This window comes from Macrotis lagotis, chromosome 1, assembly GCF_037893015.1.
Source record: "Macrotis lagotis isolate mMagLag1 chromosome 1, bilby.v1.9.chrom.fasta, whole genome shotgun sequence".
Taxonomy (NCBI): Eukaryota; Metazoa; Chordata; class Mammalia; order Peramelemorphia; family Peramelidae; genus Macrotis; species Macrotis lagotis.
Window position 1 is genome coordinate 439,191,819 of NC_133658.1, and position 24,312 is coordinate 439,216,130.

A 24,312-nucleotide genomic window follows, 5' to 3' on the forward strand; every position below is an offset into this window, starting at 1 on the left:
ACTGTGGTGTGTGTGTGTGTGTGTGTGTGTGTGTGTGTGTGTGTGTGTGTGTGTACACACACGCATGCACTTGAACACTATTCTTCTATAAAAAGTCATGAGATACAGGATTTCAGAAAAGCCTAGAAAGACTTGCATGTATTTAGAAGAACATTATATGCATTAACAACATGGGATGATGACCAACACTGTTCATTCCATGAGTGCAATAATTAGGGATAATTTTACAGTGTTGGCATAGAAAACACCATCTGTATGCAGAGAAGAAAGTGCTGAGTTTAAAAAAGACTAAAGTTTATTATCTTCAATTTTTTTTAAATTTTCTTATCTTCTGGCTACTTTGTCTCTAAAATTAATTCTGAATTCAATTAACTTTGAGAAATATGGTATGCCATAGGAAAATATTTTTACATCATGAAGCTTTCCTTCAATGATGTCTGCTTTTCTCTGCAAAGAAGTCTGAGTCATTCTTGTACCTTCTAAATAGACTCAATCAATTATTGATTCTTGTACACAGTAGAATGAGGCTGTTGCTAGACCCTCTTTCTATTCCCTGTTGTTCCTTACTCTTCAGATATCTAACCAATCATTTTATGTCAGCATCATTATAACACCAGCCCTGTTCTCTTTTTTAGTTCATACTCATCTATAAAAGTAGAGCAGTCCTTTTGCTTTGGACCTTTAATTGGAGAGTTAAACATCTATTTACCCATCTTATTCTTGGGGTACCATTCAGATAATGGAGCGCTATCTTTCTTAGGTTACCTTTTTTGGTAGGAAGCCCTTTATTAGCAGAATTGTATGTTCAGAAAATTATGAAGCCATTCACCTGGACCAGGTCTCATTCCTAACAAAAAGGTTGGGCTTTCCAAAACACACAAATAAGCGACAACTTTTAAGAAAGTTGCCAACACTTAATTTACCACCTCCCAACAAGGAACAAAGACGGCTTATTGTGTGAAATCAGCAGGCTACTTCTGTGACTGTGGGTTAGAGAAATGACCACAGTCAGCTGTACGTAATCTGGCTGAGACAGCTCTGGATTAGCAACACTGGAGGCTTCCGCTGAAGGCTTGCAAATCTTAGATTCCCACAACAACCCTGTGAGGTAGGTGCTCTCTTCTAACTCCTTAGAACACAAAACAAAATATAGAGAGGTTATTGTGAAGGCTTATTTGAGGCAGGGCTTGAGCTTGGTTTTTCTTGACAGGAATAACTTGTTGCGGGATGATCTCTGCCTCTTAAGCATAACTTCAAACAGACAAATGCCACACAGAGATGGAGAGAACAGTAATTTAAACTATATCACAATACACAGTTTACCGAGCGAATGGATGCAAGAGATTAAGACTTTCAAGGGCAAGTCAACTTGAATACTTTGCTGGGGGTTTTCTTTGTCGTCTGTACTTGGACAGACAGGTTTCCAAAATTGGAGGGGCAGCAGTAGTAGTTACTTCTTATTGGGGGCAATGAGGCGATTTAAGTGATAGATGGATGGATGAATGGATGGATGGATGGATGGATGGATGGATGCAATGGTAGGAAGGGGGAGGTGGTCTTGGTGTAGAAAGTCTTTCATTTCCCTGGCCATTTTTTATCATTTTTTATAATCCAAGCTTGGTCCTTCTCCACTGTCTGCTCTTTGAGTTGTAATTGATCTTATTGCCAGTTTTCACATGAATCCACTGGGGAATGGGATGATTCTGCTTCTGTTTCTTGGCCAGGAACCTCTTGATTCTGAATGTTTTATGAGAGGACATGATGATGAGATGACAGCATTGCTTCCACTATGATGGCTGGATGGGCGAAAAAACTTAGGTTACCTTTTTTGCTAAAGTTATTTTATAATAATACCTAACAACTTGTTATATTCATTACTATTTTTCTGCTTCATGTGTTAAACTGTCAGAGAAATTATCATTATGTGCATAACATGGAAATAACAAACAGAACACATCTCAATAACATTGGAGACTTTCAGGAAGGAAGCAAAGATCAAATCAGTAACAAGCATTTAGGATGCACTCATAATATGCCAGGCATGTGCTAAGTAATGGAGATAGAAAGAAAGGGAAAAAAAATCCCACTAACAAACAGTCCCTGTTTTAAGGAGGTCAGGTTCATTCAAGGAGATAACATGAAAATAATTATGCATAAGATTTTAGATGTAGAGGAATTAGAGAGAATGGAAAAAACAAAGGTAAAAGTAGTCAGGTGTGTGGATTCTGGGTGAGATTTAAAAAAAAAGGCAAAAGAGCCAGAGATGAGAAGAGGAATTCCAGCCAGTGAAAAACATCTAGAGGAAGCAGATGGAAACTCTTCTGAAAGGAACAAATAGTGAGGAGGTCAGGGTCATTGAAATGTGTGAGAAGAAAATAAGGCAGAATAAGAGAGGAAAGACAGGAAGGGATCAAGCTTTGAAAGGATTTAAAAGCCAAATAAAATGTTGTATTTAATTCTGGAGGTATTATAGAGTCTGTAGAATTTGACGTCATGGTCAGACCTGTGTTTTAGGAAGATAATTGTGGTAGCTGAGTTTATTGAGGACTGGAGTGAAGAGAGTGTTGAAGATCAGTGTGACAATCAGCAGGAGAACAGTATGGTCCAGGTTTGAGGAAATAGGGCTGACCTCAGGTTGTGGTAGCACCTGAAGAGAGAGGAGAGAATAACCAAGATGCGTGATGGAAGTAGAATGGACAGGACAAAAACGACTGACCAGGGGGGCAGGAGTGAGAGTGACATTGGGAATGACAGCGATCTCCAAGTGAAGCTGCTTTCTCCTGGTATAGAAGAAAAAAGAACCTGCAGGAAATTATAAAGGAAAACTGGCCAAATCAATAAGAACAAGATAACAATATAAGGATTGAAAAAATCCACAGAAAATTTCCAGAAAGAAACCTCAGGATAAAAACTCCAAGGAATGTAATAGCCAAAACCTGGCACAGTTTTGGGGGGCTCATCCTGCGATAGTGGTGTTAGGGAGAGACGACCCCTGACTCAGCTCAAGGACAGGCACCTGTTGAAAGTTTTACTCCAACAGTCCTTTATGGTGGTTGGGGGTCTCACTCTCCCTGAAACAAACAGCCTGAAGCAGAGTAACTCAGTGGAAGCAAAGACCAGGAAACGATCCAAAAAATTTACCTGAAGGAAACCCAGCTGATGGAGTTGCAGTCAGGCAACTTAAAAGCACATGTCCCAGAGGTAAGCAATCTGATGAGCCAAAGGGGGAGCTTACTAATCAGAAGGCCAGCACACTAGGGTGATGGTTGGTGGGCAGGCACCCCTCACTTTGAGCCTAGTAGAGACTAGGACAATTCACTGAGTCATGGACTCGGAGGTGCTGTTGACGGAACTCATGCTAAATTATGGGCAAAAAGAACAATCTGAAGTTAAAACTGCAGCAGGAAATTTGGAAATACCAAAGGACAGTCCATTAAGCAGCCAGCTGCAACATTGGGATCAGTTACCAAAAGATTGAGGCAAGGATATGAAAAAGATGGTTAAGTATTGTTGATTTATATGGGGGATAAAATTTTGGGTGGTGGAGCAATTTGGCCCAAATATGGATCCACTGAGAATTGGTCCTATCAGAAGTTGAATACCTGGGGAAAGCTCATGCATATTATGAGTATGTTATTCTAGAATGGGACCCTCACCATCCCTAAGGATTGGGAGTGGGAGGGCCACTCCTGGGGAAGACAAGTTTTCTATCTGGGATCCCCACTGGGACATCAAGAGCCCAGTGAATCAAGCCCATAAGGAGGATTTAAGGGAATTAATAATAATTGGAATTAAGAATGTGGTTCCAAACACCCAAAATTTAAAGAAAGCCTTTGAGATTAAGCAAACTAAAGATAAGTCCCCGTAAGTATTTTTACAGAGACTAAAGGCAGGGATCCATCAATATTCAGGGATAGCTCCCTCTAGTCCAGAAGGGGAAAATACACTGAAAATTCATTTTGTAAGCAATGCCTGGCTGGACATAGCTAGGAAGTTACAGAGGATAGACTTTTGGAATGAAGAGCCCCTTGGAACCCTCTTGAAGGAAGCTACTAAAGTTTTTATTAGAAGGGATGATGAGCAACAGAAACAGACTCTCACATGGTAAAATATGAAACAATTCTCTTAGAAAAGGATGATTTGATACTAACTCGGTATCATCACCAGAGTCCAACCAAGTTTCTGACTGTTTCCCCTGAAGAATCTCAGCAATTAGAAAACAGTTGTTTGGAAGTTGTGAATTTTTAGGCTAAAGTGAGAGTTATTTGCAGGAATCACTTATTCCAGGTGGGGAAGATTGGTTTGTAGATGGATCCTTGAGGGTGGTGGAAGAAAAAAGATAAATGGATATGCTATAATACATGGGAATAAAAATACAATTGTTCAAGCTGGAGACCTTCCAAAAGGATGGTCTGCTCAGGCTGATGAACTTTAAGCACTGGACCAGGCATTAAAAGGATTGGAAAACAAAGGAGGGACTATCTATACTGATTCCAACTATGCTTGAGGAGTGGTACACATATCTGGAAAAATATGGGATGAGAGAGGAATGATAAATAGTAAAGGGAAAGATTTGGCCTACAATACCCTAATAAGAGAAGTTTTAAATAATTTGCTTAAACCCCCTGTTATTGCAGTAGTACATGTCAAAGGACATCAATCAGGGAACTCGTTGGAAGCTAGGGGTAACCACCTTGCTGATGAGATGGCTCAGACAGCTGGGAAAGGAAAGCGTGGAGTACCAAAAGGTATGTTGTTACTAATACCAAGGATTCCTTCAAGCAACTCTCTACCATCCTTTACCAATAAGGAAAAGCAGAAAATGATGGACTTGGGGGCTAAGGAGTATGATGAGGGGGCATTGGCATTTGCCTGATTGGATGGGAAATGCTGAACAAAGCAAGTATAAGGCAAGTCTTGCAGACTTTACATCAAGGCAGTCATTAGGGAGACCAGAATCTGTGTGATGCAGCCTTAGCCAAGTATGTGTCTCCTGGCCTCCATACGATAACCAGGAAATTGGTAGATGGGTGTCTCATTTGTCGAAGGACAAATAGGGCTGCCCAGCATCAAACAGCGGCTGGTAGACAGCCTCCAGAAATTAGACCCTTTCAGAGCATATGGATGGATTTTACTGAGCTGCCTCCTGTTGCCCGCCTCAAATATTTGTTGGGCATAGTAGACCATTTGACCTCCTGTGTAGAAGCCTCCCTCTTTCAAGGTCAACTGCCCCCATGGTCATCAAAATTCTACTAAAACAAGTAATTCCCCAATATGTCATGGTGGATAGCATTGATTCAGATCAAGGCACATGCTCTACCTCCATGATTCTCCAGTCCCTGTCTCAAATCTTGGAAATTTCCTGGGAACTAAATACCCCCTGGCATCTGCCCTCCTCTGGCAAGGTAGAAATAATGAACCAGGAAATTCAGAGACATTTAAGAAAGTTGTGTCTTGAGATACAATTACCTTGGACCAAATGCCTGCCACTTGTATTGTTAAGGATCAGGACAAAACCTAGAATGGACATCAAGTTATCTCCTTATGAGATGTTGTATTGTCATCCATTTTTTTGGTCCAATTGAAGAATGGGATCCTAGTTTAGATAATGAGGAAAAGTTTCTCTTAGAATAATAATAAAGGTACTGGTCCAACATTTGAAAGTCATTCACTTCAAAGGATTTATTACACAGACTCGTCCTTTAGTGTTTGCAATCCACAATTTTGAACCAGGCAATTGGATGTTGATCGAGACATGGAAGGAGGAAAAGTTGACTCTGAATTGAGAAGGACTGTTTCAGTTTCTCCTAACCTCAGACACTGCTGTGCAGAACCAGGGCAAGGCTGGACCCACCATACCAGAATAAAAAGTTTTGTGAATCAACCAAAAGAATGGACTGTGGACTTGGAAGCCATGAATGAATTGAAACTGCATTTTAAGCAAGTATAGGACTAATGGACACTCCAACACCTTGCCCAGGAAGTGAAGGATTCTTGGTATTCTCTCTTTGTTATAATTTTGTTATCACTCCTTAGCTTCCTAGCTGGTATAATTGTATATAATGTAAGGGATTTTCACGTGAGACCTATTCCTGGGTGTAATTACAGTGTCACTCCCTGGTGTTGGCCCCCTTCACTTTCTAGGCTCTGGTTAAGACTACAGTGCTGTAGAAATGTCTTAGATACCATGTTCTGAGAGTGTCCCTCTTAAATTTGAGCCTAATGTTATATCAGGCCTCAGTTTTAGACACCTTCCTTGAAGAAGAAAACACGTTTCAGAACTTAATTCAAACCACTGTTAATACTTTCAATGTAACTAACTGTTGCTTTAGTTGCGGGGGGGGGGGGGGGGGCTCAAGGATTGAGCACGTGTCCATGGGTGCTGGTTCCACCTGAAACTGTTTGGTTATTGAGTAAAAAGTCTTTAGTACATAGTGGAACTGAATTTTGGAATGAGAAGGAAGAACACCAATGGCCACTGGCAGAATCCATGACAGGGAGATATTGCCTTAACTAAACTGGGACTTGACTTAGAACAAAATAGTTGCAGGTGGACTTTTTCTGCTAAGGTTGATAATATACGATTAGTGCCACATTGCAGTAGGTACCAGGCACTTGGGATAGGACCCACATACAGTGTAATGATGGCAGTGGGTTAGATGTCATACTGAAAAAATGGATGAGAATCATTGCCAATATATGCTCAGTGGAGTAGGAAAGTGTAAAGGTGACCTATCCATAGCAGAATATAAAATGTATAATAAGAACTATGGTCCCCTGATTACTCAGCTCCAAAAGTTGGAGATGGGTAAATGACAATGGATGGGAAGGGTTCTTTATTACTTTTTGGAGTAACTGAAATAGAGGTGGAAAACCTTGCATTGAGAGATGTAGCTGGGAGGAAGGTCTACAGTTGTGGAAATGCCAGTTCAAAAATAATGGGTAGATGAGGTGTGACAGAAGGGAGATCAGGATATGCAGTATTACCTTATAACAGAATATAATCAGACCAGGATTTTCCATAAAAAAAGAATCTGGCTCTAAAAGCCTATACATACCTCCCACTAAATTGGACAGGGTTCTGCTATATAGGATTAATTAGACCTAAGTTCCTTTTCCTCTCAGATCAAATAAGAAGTTCTTTAGTTATTCAATTATATGATGACATAGGAAACCAGAAATGGAGTATAGATACTTCTCTGATGAAAACTGGAGGGAGATGCTAATGGTTGGGGGAATGCCTGACCCCTACAAAGGATAATTAAATGAGTGTGGCCCTGCTAAGTGGACATAAGATGTGAATTGGGAATATAGGACACCAATCTATATGTTAAATAGAATGATTAGACTTCAAGCTGTAGTGGAAATTATAAAAAATCAAATGGCAAAGCACTGGACTTATTGGCAGATGAAATCAACCAAACTAGGGAAGATATACTACAATACAGATTAGTGTTAGATTATGTGCTGTCTGAGGAAGGGGGTATTTGAATTTGTCCATTTGTTGTATGAAAATTGATGACAATGGAAAATTGATGAAGGAGATCACCACAGAAATTAGAAAAACATCCCATGTCCCTGTCCAGATTTGGAAATCTCTCTTTAATAATTCATGGTGGGCTTGGTTTGGAGGGTGCTTTTGGCATCAATTAGTTTGGTATAGATTTTGAGTATTAGGAGTCTTGATTATCCTCCCTAACTGTATACCATGCATGATATGGTTGGTTATTAGTACAGATCATAAAATCCTCCTCAAATTCTTTTGGCTGAAGACCAAGCCCAAATGCTGATGTTAAGGAGAGAAGGTTGAACTCCTGTAAGATGAGATAGTAGAGATGAAGAAATTGAACAGCATTGTGAGGAGTTATTACAAAATTTCAAGAAGAACAGGGGACAGAATGGGTGAAAGTCAGCAGAGAATATAACAAATAAGAGGAGGGATTGTGAGGGGCAAAAGTGCTGACTTTTGTGCTTAATTTGTCTAAGCCATAGGCCTTAGTTTCTACTTCTCAAGAATCAGGTGAGCGTGACAACCTGGATCTCTGGCTAGAAAAATTATGTCACCCTAACCATTTAAGATGTAAACAAAGACTTTCCCGCCTGGGAAAGCTTAGGTACACTCCCCCTTCTCTTTGGACCATCCAGTTTGACCAGTTGTAAGGGTCAGCAGAAAAGAGGAGGGGGGAATGGGTTGTGTTATTTGTGTTTTTTTTTAACCCTGCTTCAGCTTCTGTAATCCAGCTTTTCCTGCTCCCTCTCTCACTCATAGAGGGTTAGGAACTGCTCCTCTTCTTTCAAGAACCAAATTAAATTTTAACTCTTTGCTACCACTTTGAGAGAACTCCAAGTAGTCATTTTGGGTTAGGGTTTCAATACCCTGCACAATACTTTGGTTCATGAAGAGGATTCTGAGTACTTGAAAGATACTTGAAAATGGGGTAAGGTGAAAAATGATTAGAATTGGACTTCGAGTCAAGATGACTGAGAAAAGCCAGGCCCTGTGCTAAGGTCTCCTGATGTTCCTCATATATAATATGAAACAAACCTCTAATTGGAAATATGTGCAACAAAACCCAGAAAGAAAAGTTAGGAAAACAACATCTACCTCAAGGTCTTTCTTTGGGGATCATAGGTGCGCAGAACACTGATCACAGATAACCAGTGGAGGAAGGGTGAGAGCTGGATGAGTCTAAGATCAGCCCCAGAGGTGTTTGCCCCGAGAAACAACCAGAGTGGAGGTATGGCCATTGGACTGATAGCCTAGGACTTACCAGAAGGACTACAGGGTATGTTCCATCCTCTAGCACACCCTACTGGCTGGGAAGAGATATTACACTCAGGAAGCAAAGATTCTAACAACCCCTACTAGCCCGATGGAGATATTACACTGAGCAAAGCCTCTAGCACCCCTTACTGGCCAGCCCACATAGAGTTACTAAACCTAAACCAATTGAATAAAGTCTATAGGGATCTCAACACCAAACCTCTGTGAACCAGCCCCTTCCCCAACACAAGATATTAGGAGGAAAATGAAGAAAGGCCATCAGGAAGGGGGTCCATATAAAAATTCCTAGAAGGAAAAGACCCCAAATCAGAGAGGCAAAAACAACTCTAAGGAGAATATGATTTGGTCTCCAGCACAGAAAGACTTCCTTGAAGAAATCAGGAAGGAGTTTAGAAATCAATTGGAAAATTTGGAAAATTTGGTAAAAGGAACTCAAGAGAAGATTAACACCTTGCAACAAGAAAGCAAATCCTTGGAAAATGCAATTGGACCAATGTAAAAAGAAAATAATTCTCTCAAAAGCTCAACTGGTCAAATGGAACTCTTACAAAAATAGAATCAATCAGAAAAGGAATTGCAAAAGGTAAATGAAGAAAATTGTTCCATAAAAGAGAATGAAGTCCGTGGAAAGCAATGACTTCATGAGACAACAAGAATCTGTTAAACAAAACCAAAAAATTGAAAAAAGAAAAGAAAATGTAAAATACCTCATCAGCAAAACCATTGACCTCAAGAACAGATCTTATTGGTCTTCTTAAAAACATTGGGACTCACTACTACAGGATTTAGTGATGGAAAACTGCCCTGATATCATGGAAGCAGAGGGCAAAATAGTTTTTGAAAGATTACATTGATGCCCTCAGGAAAGGTATCCCAAAATCCAATCACCAAGCAATATTGTAGCCAGATTGCAGAACTATCAGATAAAAGAGAAAATCCTGCAAGAAGCAAAAAAGAAACAATATAGTTACTAAGGAGCTACAGTAACATTATACAGGAACTGGCAACATCAACATTAAGGGATCAAAGGGTCTGGAATGCAATATTCTGAAAAGCAAGGGAGCTGGAAAGCAGCCAAGAATCCATTATCAGGCAAAACTTCCAGAACAAAAGATGGACATTTATTGAAATGGAACACTTCCGATATTTCCTCATAAAAAGACCAGAGCTTTAATAGAAAATTTGGACATCAAACAGGAGACTCGAGACAAATGAAAAGGTAAAATAAAAAAGGGGTGGGGGGAAGAAAATGAAAAAAAAAGCTTTTATCAGATAAGTTGAAACTGGCTATATCCCTCCGTGGGAGAAAGACTTTAATAACCTCTAGAAAATTGTGACTCTATTAAGAGAGAATTTAATTAGATAGAAGAGATGGACACTCATGGCTTATTTGAGAAACTGCTATTCAATAAGATGAAACTGGCTATATCCCTACCTGGGAGAGAGACTCTAATAACTCTCAATAATTGTAATTCTAGTAGAGAGAATACACTTAGCCAGAAATGATGGACATTTATTTCCTTTCTGTGCCTCAGATAGAAAGATTTAAAAACAATACCTCCTTAAAAAGGAGGATTATAAAGATATGGGAGGATGGAAGAGAATGATTGGGGAATCACTTGGAGAATTTGGAAAATTGGGGAAAAGAAAGTCCAGAGAAGAAATGAAACAAATCCTTGGAAAATTCAATTGGACAAATGAAAAAAGAAAATAATTCCCTTCAAAGGTCAATTGGCCAAATGGAAAATACTTACAAAAATAGAATTGACCAATTGGAAAAGGTGTTGCAAAAAGTAAATGAAGAAAATTGTTCCTTTAAAAAAAAGAATAGAGTCTGTGGAAGCAATGACTTCATGAGACCTCCTTATGTTAAGCGATACAAAGGACTTATTGCAATAAAGGGGAAGAAGGGAGGAGGTGAGAAGCACCTGAATCTTACTCTCAGCAGATTAACTTAAAATTAACAAAGATAAACTCAGTTAAGTTAAGAAACTTATCTTACCTTTAAAGTGGTAAAAGGGGATGGGGGAGGGGGAGGAAAGGGGGAATCACCAGAAAGAAGGGAAGGAAGAAGGGGCAAAGGGTTAGGGGGGAAAAGGGGGGGACTGTTTGTTATAGGAGGCAAAACACAATGAAGTTGGGGGTATTCAGAAACAAAATACCAAGGTACATGGATAAAGGGGGAAAGGGGGAAAATTTTTTTTAAAAAGAGGGAAGATAACATTGGGTGCAATAAAGTGTTAGTAATTATAACTTTGAATGTGAATGGGATGAACTCTCCCTTAAAACAGAAGTGAACAGCAGAGTGGATTAAAAACCTGAACCATACAATATGCTGCTTACAAGAAAATCATTTAAAGCACAGAGATACATATAGAGTTAAGGTAAAAGGTTGGAGAAAAATACATTTTGTTTCAGTTGAAGTGAAAAAAGCAGGGGTAGCAATCCTTATCTCAAACAAGGTGGCAGCAAAAACAGATATGATTAAAAGAGATAAGGAAGAAAACTTTGTCCTCCTAAAAGGCACCATAGACAATAAAGTAATTTCAATACTAAATATGTATGTACCTAAAGATATAGCATCTAGATTCTTAGTGGAGAAGATGAAAGGAAGACATAGAAAGCAAAATTCTACTAGTGGGAGACCCCAAACTCCCACTCTCAGATTTAGATAAATTTAAACATAAAATAAACAAGAACAGAGTTAAGGAGGTAAATAGATCATTGGAAAACAAAAACATGATAGGCTTATAGAGGAAACTGAATGGGAATACAAAGAAATATAATTTATTTTCTGCAGTACATGGAACTTATACAAACATTGACTATTTAGTATGGCATCAAAACCTAATAATCAGTTGCAGAAAGATAGAAATAGTGAATACATCTTTCTCAAATCATAATGCAAGAAAAATCATATGTAATATTGAGCCAGGGATTTAAAGACCCAAAAGTAATTGAAAACTAAATAGCCTCATTATAAAGCATGAGTGGATCAAACAACAAATTATGGAAAGAATTAATTATTTCTTTTCAGATAATGACAATACAGAAACAACATACCAAAATCTATGGAATTCACTCAAAGTGACTGTCAGAGGATTGTATTATATCTTACATGAATAAATTAAAGAAAGAGGAAATCAATGAACTAAATATGCAACTAAAATATTAGACAAAGAACAAATTAAAAACCCCAAATGAAAGGCCAAATTAAAAATTCTAAAAATTAATGGAGAAATTAATAAAATTGAAAGCAAGAAAACTGCTGAACTAATAAATAAAACCAAGAGTTGGTTTTGTGAAAAAAAAAACAATAAAATTGATAAACCTCTGGTCAATTTGATTTAAAAAAAGAAAGAAGAAAACTAAATTGCTAGTATCATAAATGAAAAGGTTAGCTTACCACCAATGAGGAGGAAATTAAAGTAATAATTTAGAATTATTTTGCCCAACTCTATGCCAATAAATTTGATGATGTAAATGAAATGGATGAATATTTACAAAAATATAAGTTGCCCAGGTTAATTTGAAGAGGAAATTAAATACCTAAATAACCCTATCTCAGAAAAAGAAATTCAATAAGCCATTATTGAATTCCTTTAGAAAAAGTCTCTATGGCCAGATGGATTCACATTTGAATTCTATCAAATATTTAAGGAACAATTGGTTCCAACTCTATATAAACTCTTGGGAAAAATAGGTGAAGATGCAACTCTGCCAAACTCTTTCTATGACATCAATATGGTGCTGATACCTAAACCAGGAAGAGTTAAAACAGAGAAATAAAACTATAGACCTATCTCCCTGATGAATATAGATGCAAAAACTTTCAATAGAATCTTAACAAAATGACTACGTTATCACTAGAATAGCACATTATAACCAAGTAGGATTTATCCTGGGAATGCAAGATTGGTTCAATATTAGGAAAACTTTCAGTATAATTAGTTGTATTAATAACAAAACTATCAGAAATCATATGATTATATCAATAGATGCTGAAAAAGCTTTTGACAAAATATACCCATTCCTAATAAAAACACTAGAGAGCATAGGAATAAATGGTTTGTTCCTTAGAATAACAAGAACTATCTGTCTGAAACCATCAACAAGAATTATATGCAATGAGAATAGTCTAGAGGCATTCACAATAAGATCAGGGGTGAAACAAAGATGTCCCTTCTCACCTCTACTATTCAGTATTGTATTAGAAATGTTAGCTTCAGCAATAAGAGAAGAAAAAGAAATCAAAGGAATTAGAATAAGGAAAGAAGGAACAAAACTCACACTCTTTGCAGATGATGTGATGGTATACATAGAGAATCCCCAAAAAATCTTCTTAATAAACTACTAGAAATAATTAGCAACTGTAGCAATGTTGCAGGTTATAAAATAAACTCTCATAAATCCTCAATATTTCTATATATGACTAGCAACATTCAGCCGAAAGACCTAGAAAGAGAACTCCCATTCAAAGAAACCAGACAATATAAAATATCTGGGAGTCTACCTGTCAAGGCAGACTCAAGAAACGTTTTGAAAACAATTACAAAACCCTTCTCAAACAAATGAAATCAAATTTAAATAGCTGGAAAATATCAACTGCTCATGAATAGGCTGAGTAAATATAATAACAATAACAATTCTGTCAAACTTCTTGTTCAGGGACTTACCAAAAAAAATTCCAATAAATTCCTTTAATTAGTTAGAAAAAAATGTAAGTAAATTTATATGGAGAAATAAACAGTCCAGAATTTCAACGGATTTAATGGGAAAAAGTGCAAAAGGGCGTAACTTAGCCTACCAGATTTACAATTATATTATAAAGCATCAGTCATCAAAACTGTCTGGTATTCCCTAAGAAACAGAGTTGTGGATAAGTGGAATAGACTAGGTGCAATAGCAGGAATCAATTATAGAAATCCACTGTTTTATAAACCTTAAGAGTCCAGCTAAAAACTGTTGGGAAAATGGGATTTTAGTAAGGCACCTCACACGCTATAATAAGATAAAATCAAAATGGATACAGGATCTAGACATAAAAACCAATATTATACGCAACCTAGGAGATCACAGAATAGTTTCCCTTTCAGATCTATGGAAAGGGATGCAGTTTATCACCAAGAAACATATGGAGAACACCATTAAAAATAAGCTAGACAATTTTTATTACATTAAATTAAAAAGCTTTTCACAGACAAAACCACTGTAACCAAGATAAAAAAAATGTAGTAAATTGGGAAACAATTTTGACAACTAGTATTACTGACAAAGGACTCATTTCTAAAATATACAGAGAACTGAGATAAATTAAAATAAAAACATACAAACCATTCTCCAATAGAAAAATGGTCAAAGGATATGCAGAGGTAAATTACAGATGAGGAAATCAAAACAATCCACAGTCACATGAAAAATTGTTCTAAATCACTAATTATTAGAGAAATGCAAATTAAAACAACTCTGAAGTAGTTACTCACACCTGTCAGACTGGTCAATATGACCAGAAAGAAAAATGATCAATGTTGGATGGAATGTGGGAAATATGGGACACTAATACATTGCTGGTGTAGCTGTGAATTCATCCAACCTTTCTGGAGAGCAATTTAGAATTATGCCCAAAAGGCAACAGAAATGTGCATATCCTTTGATCCAGCAATACCACTACTGGGGCTATACCCTGAAGAGATTATGAAAAAAGGGTAAAAACATCACCTGTACAAAAATATTCATAGCAGCTCTGTTTGTGGTGTCAAAGATCTAGAAAATGATGGGAAGTCCATCAACTGGGGAATGGCTTAATAAACTGTGGTATGTGTTTGTGATTGAACTCTGTTCTTCTATTTGAAACCAGAAGGGATGGGAATTCAAGGATGACTGGAAGGATTTTCATGAACTGATGCTGAGTGAGATGAGCAGAACCAGAAGAACTTTATACACGCTAAGAGCAATATGGGAATGATGATCAACATTAATTGACTTGCTCATAACAACAAGGGCAACAATAAGGCAAAATTTTGGGGTATCTGCGATGGAGAATACCATCTGTATCCTGAGAAGGAATTGTGGAGTGTGAACAAAGACCAAATACTATTGCCTTTAATTAAAAATGTTATCTTATTATGTAATTCTGCTATATCTCATACTTTATGCTTCTTCCTTAAGGATATGATTTCTTTCTCATCACTTTTAACTTAGATCAATATATATCATGGAAACAATATAAAGACTAACTGAATACATTCTATGGGTGGGGGGAAGGGAAACAAGATTGGGGGAAAATTATAAAATTCAAAATAAATAAAATCTTTCAAAAATGATTAGAATTATAATTTGATGCATTTTGAGTCAATGCTGCTTATCAAGTAAACAATTTGTGATGATATCTTGATAACAAAAGTTGCTTATCAAGCAAATAAATAATCCGACTGTGATTGTTGATACCTGATTACTAATATTAGAATGATAAATAGCACCAAGGTAAGAGGCACAAAGCTTTATAATTTTAGAGGGAAAGAACGGAGAATGTGAATGCTGAGTAAATTCTATTCAATAGATTTAGCCCAATGAGGGAATAAGATACATTACTACTTGGGTTTAAAAATCTACAGGGAAGGGAGGGACTGGGAAAGGAAAAGATAAGGGAAAAAGTGAGTGGTAAAAGGGAAGGAAAGCTATATGTGAAAATAAATTCAAAGTTAAATTTTTAAAAGGAAAAGTCAAAGGAGAAACTTCATATAATTTTGGTGAAGAGGAATAAGAGAATAGGAAAGAGATAAATATAAATGAAGAAAGATAGCATGGAGAAAAATACAAAAAAAATTAGTAATCTTAACTGTAAATGTGAATAAGATGAATTGTCCCATAAAATGAAATCAGATAGCAGAATAGATTAAAAATCAGGATCTTACAACATGTTGCTTACAAGAAACACATTTGAAGCAGAGAGATAAACACAGGGCAAAGATAAAAGGTTGGAGCAAAATATGTTATGCCTCAGTTGAAGTAAAAAAAATCTGAGGTAGTGATCCTAATCTCAGACAAAGTAAAAGCAAAAATCAATCTCTTTAAAAGTGATAAGGAAGGAAACTACATCTTCTTAAAAGGCAGCATTGGTAATGAACCTGTGTCATCACTAAACATGTATGCACCTAGTTGTATAGCATCTAGATTTGCTAAAGGAAAATCTGAGTGAATTGTAAGGAAACACAGACAGCAAAAATTTAATAATGGGAAAGCTCAATCTCCCTCTCTCAGAACTAGATAAATCTAACAACAAAATAAACAAGAAGGAAGATAGAGTGGATGAAATCATAGAAAACTGAGATATGATAGGAGAAAACAGCATGGATAGAGAAGGGAGTAGAAGAGAGGGACTAACTATGAGGAACTTAATGATGTTGAATTGTTTGTATTCCCACACAGGAAGAAGATATTGATAACTCATATGAACTTTCTCATTTATAAGAGCTGTTAGAAGGAGTATATATAGACAGAGCATAGGAAGGAGCGGAATATAATGGTATGATGTGGTAAAGGGATAGAGTCAATGGGCAATGGGGGAAAGTACTGGGGGAAGGAAAAGGAGATGAAGAAGAAGCTGACAGATTCACATAAGAGTCAAGAAAAAGCTTTTTCATTGGAGTAGAGGGGGAGAAGGCAAGGGGGAATGAATGAGCCTTCATTCTCATTGGAAATGGCTCAGGGATGAAATAATATACACACTTAATAGGGTAAGGAAATATGTCTTTCCCTGGAGAAGGATTGGAGGAAAGAGACAGGATGAGGTGGAATGCAGAGAGGGAAGGGGTGAATAGGTGATAGAAGAGAGGGAAGGTAAAGGGAGAGAGTACTCAGATTCCACACACTTTTGTACAGAGCCAGGATGAAAGGAGAGAGAAAATAGAATAAATGAGTGTGGGGAGGAATAGAGTGGAGGGTAATACAGCTAGTAATAGCAACTGAGGTTAAAATATAGAAGCAGCTTCTCTGGTGAACTTATGATAAAGAAAGCAACTCACCCCAGAGACAGAGACATTGGAATCTGAACACAAACTGAAGAACAATTTTTTTTCTCTCTCTCTATTCTTGAGGTGTCTCACTTCTTGGGGGAGGAGTGGGTTTATGTTTATTCTTATGTTTACTCTTATAACATTCAATTTACAACAATGTATGACATAGAAACAATGTAAAGACTGTCAGATGGCTTTCTGTGGGGGGGGGGACGTAGAATTTAGAGCCTTGCAAAAAATGATGGGTGAGACTTCTGGCCAAGGTGGTGGAGAGAAGACAGGCAGAGTTCTGAAGTCTCCAAATATTTCCACATCCATGAAATGAAACAAACCTCTTAACAGAAATCCAATCCACAAAACCCAGAAAGAAAAGCCAGGAGAAGTAACATCTACCTCAGGATTTGTTTTCCATGGACCTGAGTGAGTCTAAGCAAAGAGGGCAGAGCAGGTGGTGTTGGAGCCCTGGGCACCTGAAGGCCCGAGAGCCAGACCTGCTTGATCAGCGGGGCTAGAGCCTGGTCAACCACAGGGGCTTGGGTCAACTAAGGAGCTGAGGCATTGGTGTTCATGCTGACCATCTGGAGCTTGCTGACAGGGCTGGGGGGTAGAGTTCTGGTGTAGGAGAGCTGGGGACACCATCCCTGGGCTCCTCTGATAGGAGGAGCTCTGAGTCCATGCTTCCATTGCAGCTGAGGCCTCTTCCCAGAACAAACACAAATACAGGCTGCTTCTGCCCAAGGCACAAGAGTATGAGCAGAAGAACCATCCAAGCTGACAATAAGAAAAGGGATGACCTCACCCCAGGGTAGAACCCAACATTGATTGAAGACGAAATTATTTTACAGCTTCAATCACTGCCTCCAGGCTAAGGGAGAAGGCCTCAGTAAAGGTCACAGACACTCCAAAGAAAGAAACCCGCACCTCCTAGTGGCCATGTAGAGAAATTGCATTCAGAGAGCAAATCTTCTAGCACCTCCTACTGAGCAGCTGGAGCTATTGCACCCAGTGAGCCCAAAATCAAACCTCTGTGAACCAGCCCCTAGCCAATTCAAGGTCTAAGCAAAATGAAGAAAGATCAGAAGAAAGGTGGATCTATAGAAAAATGTTTGGAAGGAAAAGACCTTAACTCAGAGAGAAATAGAATCTCTGAGGAGAATATGATCTGGTCTCCAGCCCAGGAAGACTTACTTGAAGAAATAAGGAAGGAGTTTAAAAATCAAATGGAAAATTTGGGATAGTCAGTTAACACATTGCAACAAGAAAACAAATCATTGGAAAATACAATTGGACAAATACAAAATGAGAATAAATCTCTCAGATCATCAATTGGACAGATACAGAATGAGAATAATTGTCTCAGATCCTCAGTTGGGCAAAGCCAAAAAGAAAATAATTCTCTCTGGAACAAGATATTTCAAAGAGCAAAGGAGCTTGGAATGCAGTCAAGAATTCACTATCCCTCAAAGCTGAGCCTTCTCTTCCAGGGAAAAAGATGGACATTTAATTAAAAGGAAGAATTCCAAAAAATTTCTTAAGAAAAGACTGAGCTAAATAGAAAATTTGGACATCAAACAGGAGGTTCAAGAGACTCATGAAAAGGTAAAAAAAAAAGGGGGGGTAAAGAAAAAAAACTGCTATCCAATAAGATGAAACTGGCTATATCCCAGCATGGGAAAAAGATTCTCATAATTCTTGAGAACTGTAACTCTAACAGAGAGAAGACACCTAGCCAGAAGTGATGGACACTCATGACTTATCCATGAGACTGTTATCCAAAGGAATGAAACTGCCTATAACCCTACTTGGGAGAAAGACTCTAATAACTCTCAAGAATTGTAACTCTATTAGATAGAAAGCACTTAGCTAGAAGTCATGGATAATCAGAATTTTCTATGACTTAGATAGAATGATTTAAAAATACTACCTCCTTAAAAAGGGGGACAGGAAGGAGATGGGAGGAGGGAGGGGATTGAATGGGGTAAATCTCATTATGCTAAGATGTACACAATACCTATGGTAATAGAGGGGAAGAAGGGAAGAGATGAGAAATACCTGAATCATCTTCTCATCAGACTTGGATTAAAGTCAATTTACAAAAATACTCAGTTAACTTAAAAAACATCTGACCTCTCAAGTATTAAAAGGGGAACAGGGGAGGGGGGAGGAGAAAGGGAGGGAGAGATAATGGGGGATTAGCAAAAGGAGGCGAAGGGAAAAGTGAAAAAGGGAAACAGGAAACAAAGAGGAGGGGTGGATATAGGAGGGCAAACACACTGAAAGGGGGATATTCAGAAAAAAATACTGGGGAATACAGATAAGGGGGAGGGAAGGGGAAAAAATACAAACAGGGGGAAGATAGCATGGAGGGCAATTATAGCTTTGAATATGAATGGGATGAACTCTCCCTTAAAATGGAAGCAAATAGCAGAGTGGAATAAAAACCAAAATCCTACAATATGCTGCTTACGAGAAATACATTTGAAGCAGAGAGATACATATAGAGTAAAGGTAAAAGGTTGGAGCAAAATATATTTTGCCTCACCTGAAGTTAAAAAAGAAGGGGTAGCTATCCTTATCTCAGAAAAAGCAACTGCAAAATTAGATAGCATTAAAAGAAATAAGGAAGGAAACTATATCCTCCTGAAAGGTATCATAGACAATAAAGTGATTTCAATACTGAATATATAAGCTACCAATGGGATAGCATCCAAATTCTTAGAGAAGAAGCTGAAAGAACTACAGGAAGACATAGACAGCAAAACTCTACTAGTGGGAGACCTCAACCTCCCACTCTCAGATGTAGATAAATTGAATCATAAAATAAACAAAAAAAGAAGTTAAGGAGGTAAATAGATTTTTAGAAAAACTAGATATGATATACTTATGGGAGAAACTGAATGGGAATGGAAAGGAATATACCTTTTTCTCTGCAGTACATGGCACTTATACAAAAGCTGATCATGTACTAGGACATAAAAACCTAATGATCCACTGCAGAAAGCAGAAATAGTGAATACGTTTTTCTCAGATCACAATGCAATAAAAGTTTTATGCAATATTGCGTCAGGGAGATATAAACTCCGAACCAATTGGAAACTGAATAACTTCATTTTAAAGAATGAGTGGAACAAAAAACAAAATATAGAAAGAATTAATTATTTTATCCTAGATAATGACAATAATGAAACAACATAGCAAAATCATTCAAAGTGGCTGTCAGGGGATATATTGTATCTTTAAATGCTTACATGAATAAATTAGAGAAAGAAGAAACCAATAGACTAAATATGCAACTAAAGAAATTAGAGAAAGAACAAATTAAATAACCCCAATTAAATACCAAATTAGACACTCTAAAAATTAAAGGAGTAATTAATAAAATTAAAAGCAAAAAATCTATTGCATTAATAAATAAAACCAAGATTTGGTTTTATGAAAAAAAACAATAAAATTGATAAACCTCTGGTCAATTTGGTTTAAAAAAATAAAGAAGAAAACTAAACTGCTAGTATCATAAATGAAAAAGGTGAACTCACCAACAATGAGGAGAAAATTAAAGTAATAATACAGATTTATTTCTTCCAACTCTATGCCAATAAATTTGACAATCTATGTGAAATGGATAAATACTTACAAAACTAGAAGTTGCCCAGGTTAAATGAAGAGGAGATTCAGTACCTAAACAACACTATCTCACAAAACAAAGTTCACCAAGCCATCATTGAAATCCCTAAAAAATTACTCCAGTGCCTGTTGGATTTACAAGTGAACTCTACCAGACATTTAAGGAATGAACAACTGGTTCCAATTCTATACAAACTCTTTGGAAAAATAGGGAAAGATGGAACTCTGCCTAACTCTTTCTATGAACCCAATATGGTGCTGATACCTAAACCAGGAAGAGTTAAAACAGAAAAAGAAAATTATAGACCTATCTCCCTGATGAATATAGATGCAAAAATCTTAAAGAAAATCTTAGCAAAACAATTACAACAAGTTATCACTGGGATAACACAGTATGATTAAGTAGGATTTACCCCAAGAATGCAGGTTTGGGTAAACATTAGGAAAACTGTTAGTATAATCAATTATATCAACAAAAATCTTATCAGAAATTATATAACCATATCAATAGATGCTGAAATAGCTTTTGAGAAAATCCAGCACTGATTCTGACTAAAAAACACCAGCGAGTGTAGGAATAAATGGACTGTTTCTTATAATAAGAAGCATTATCTATCTGTAACCAAAAGCAGGCATTATATTCAATGGAGAGATGTTAGAGGCATTCCCAATAAGATCAGGGTGAAATAAGGATGCCCATTATCACCACTAATTTAGAGAAGAAAAAGAAATTGAAGGAATTAGAATTGGGAAGGAAGAGACAAAACTCTCACTCTTTGCAGATGATGTGATGGTCTACCTAGAGAATCCCAAGAAATCATCCCCAAAACTACTGGAAACAATTAGCAATTTTAGCAAAGTATAAAATAAACCCTCATAAATCCTCAAATTTTCTATAGATGACTAGCAAGTTGCAGCAGGAAGAGCTAGAAAGACAAATCCATTCAAAGTAACCTCAAACACCTGGTGTCTATTTTCCAAGGCAGACTCAGAAACTTTTTGAAAAAAAATTATGAAACACTTTTCACACAAATTCAATCAGATTTAAATAATGGACAAATATCAACTACTCATGGATAGAGTTAATATAATAAAAATGACAATTCTACCAAAACTAAACTACTTGTTTAGTGCCCTACCAATCAAAATTCCAAAAAATTACTGTAATGAGTTAGAAAAACTTATAACTAAATTCATATGCAGAAATAAAAAGTCAAGAATTTCCAGGGATTTAATTTTTAAAAAGTGCAAAAGAAGAGGGCTTAGCCCTACCTGATCTAAAATTATATTAGAAAACATCAGTCATCAAAACTGTCTGGTATTGGCTAAAAAATAGAGTGGTGGACAGTGTAATAGACTAGGTGCAAAGGACTAATTTCTAAAATATACAGAGAACTGAGTCAATTTTTTTTAAAAAAACAGCAATTCCCTAATTGACAAATGGTCAAATGATATGCAAAGGCAATTTACAGATAAGATGAAAACAATCCATAGTCATATGAAAAATTGCTCTAAATCATTACTCATTAGAGAAATGTAAATTAAATTACACCTCTCAGACTCGCCAATATGACCATAAAGGGTAATGATCATTATTGGAAGGGTTGTAGGGAATCTGGGACACTATTACATTGTTGGTGGAGCTGTGAACTCATCCAAACTTTCTGGAGAGAAATTTGAAACTGTGCCCAAAGGGCAACAAAAATGTGCATACCCTTTGATCCAGCAATAGCACTACTGGGTTTATACCCTGAAGAGATGCTGAAAAAGGGTAAAAGCATCACTTGTACAAAAATATTCATCGCAGCCCTGTTTGTGGTGGCAAAGAATTGGAAATCAAGTAAATGTCCTTCAAATAAGGAATGGCTTAGCAAACTGTGGTATAAGTATGTCATGGAAAACTATTGTTCTATTAGAACGCAGAAGGGATGGGAATTCAGAGAAGCCTGGAGGGATTTTCATGAACTGATGTTGAGTGAGATGAGGAGAACCTGAAAAACACTGCACATCCTAACAGAAACATGGGGGTGATGATCAACCTTTATGGACTAGCTCATTTCATCAGTGCAACAATCAGGGACAATTTTGAACTGATTGCAATGGAGAATACCAACTGTGTCCAGAGAAAGGATTGTGGAGTTTGAACAAAGTTCAATGACTATTTCCTTTAATTTAGGAAAAATACTGATATCTTATTGTCTGATCTTATTTTCTCTTAACTTTATGTTTCTGCCTTAAGAATATGATTTCTCTCTCATCACACTCAATTTGGATCAATCTACAACGTAGAAACAATGTAAAGACTGACAAATTGCTTTCTTTGGGGGTGGGGGAGGGAAGTAAAGTTAGAGGAAAAATTGTAAAACAATATAAATAAAATCTTTAATAAAAAAAGATGGGTACATATTATTATTGTACATAATTGGAAAACAAATAAAATGTTAAAATAAAAGAAGAGAAATGAGCAGATTCAAAAGAATATTGCACATATTAAGAGCAACATTGTTCTAAGAACAACTTTAATCATTTTGAGTGTTATAAATATATAATCAAGTGTAAATTACCTTTGAAGGAAGATATTATCCATATTCAGCGAAAGAACTGATAAACAGAATCATGTATTGCATGGTTTTACAAATAAATATATATATATATGTATGTATGTATGTATATATATTCACATAAACCTGTTTACATGTAATATACACAAACATATGTACACACACATATATTTGTTTCTATTAGAAACCATTTCTAAGGAGACATGGAGGTAAGGGAGAAAAAGGATAAAAAGTGCACCACAGAGAGCAAAAAATAATTTAGAAGGAAGTATAGTAATGCAGAGTTAGTTTGACAATAGTCTGTAGTATTTATTACATAGTGTTTCAAAAATAAGTTAACATTGTGAAATTGAAATTCATGGTTCAATATTGAATACTCATTTTATATTGTTTTGTGGTACATGGAAAGTTGGGGGAGATTTTATTCAAATTTTAAATGAATAAAATTTTAAAATAAAAATATATGTTTTAATATACGCCCCCCCAAAAAAAGGTTAGGAACCAGAAAGAAAGATTATAGTTGTTTTCTAAGGATTAGGTAGAGGGCCTGGGTTAAGTACAGATTTAAAGGATTTATTCTTCTTGATAATTTTTATCTTTTCATCAAAAACTATAATAAAGGTAGACTGGATGAAGACTAAGTGTCAAGGGACTTTAAGATTCAAAAATTGACATAAATTTGATCACACTGTGAATTTTCATTCATTTAATGTGTTTAATATTTCACCTTGGAAATACTGTTTAAGATACTGCTTTCCCTGAATCTGAGATGATTATAATGAACTTTATCTCCCAAGGTTGTTAGGTAAAATGGTATATCTATAAAACTTAAAATAAAATATAAATGTAATTATTATTATTATCATTTTGATGATGGATGATGAAGATGAGAACCACTGAATATGGTGACCTTAGTAAAGAGAATTATGCAAACATTAAGTTTTCTGAGAAAACAAACAAGTGAACAAAGCAATCTTGATGACTTAGAATACAAACAGGTCCATGACCAGAATAATTCTGATCTACTGACATAAATTTCTTTACTCATTTATTCATGGGATACCAAACTTCTTCAGCAAAACTGAGAAGCTTGTTTAGGAAATGGTACATGCTGAAATCATTACATCTGAAGAGGACTAAACACCTTCCATATTTATCAATATTTAACTATATTCTTTTTTTTTTAGGTTTTTGGCAAGGCAAATGGGGTTAAATGGCTTGCCCAAGGCCACACATCTAGGTAATTATTAAGTGTCTGAGACCGGATTTGAACCCTGGTACTCCTGACTCCGAGGCCAGTGCTTTATCCACTACACCATCTAGCTGC

The 24,312-nt window shown here is 36.6% G+C and overlaps 1 pseudogene and 1 gene segment (V, D, J or C); both read left to right on the top strand.

The window, feature by feature from the left end:
- LOC141506488 (immunoglobulin heavy variable 3-74-like) overlaps positions 1-24,312 on the top strand; it is a 95,421-nt gene that overhangs the window by 20,461 nt on the left and 50,648 nt on the right.
- LOC141506872 (eukaryotic translation initiation factor 3 subunit F pseudogene) overlaps positions 2,675-24,312 on the top strand; it is a 43,419-nt pseudogene continuing 21,781 nt past the window's right edge.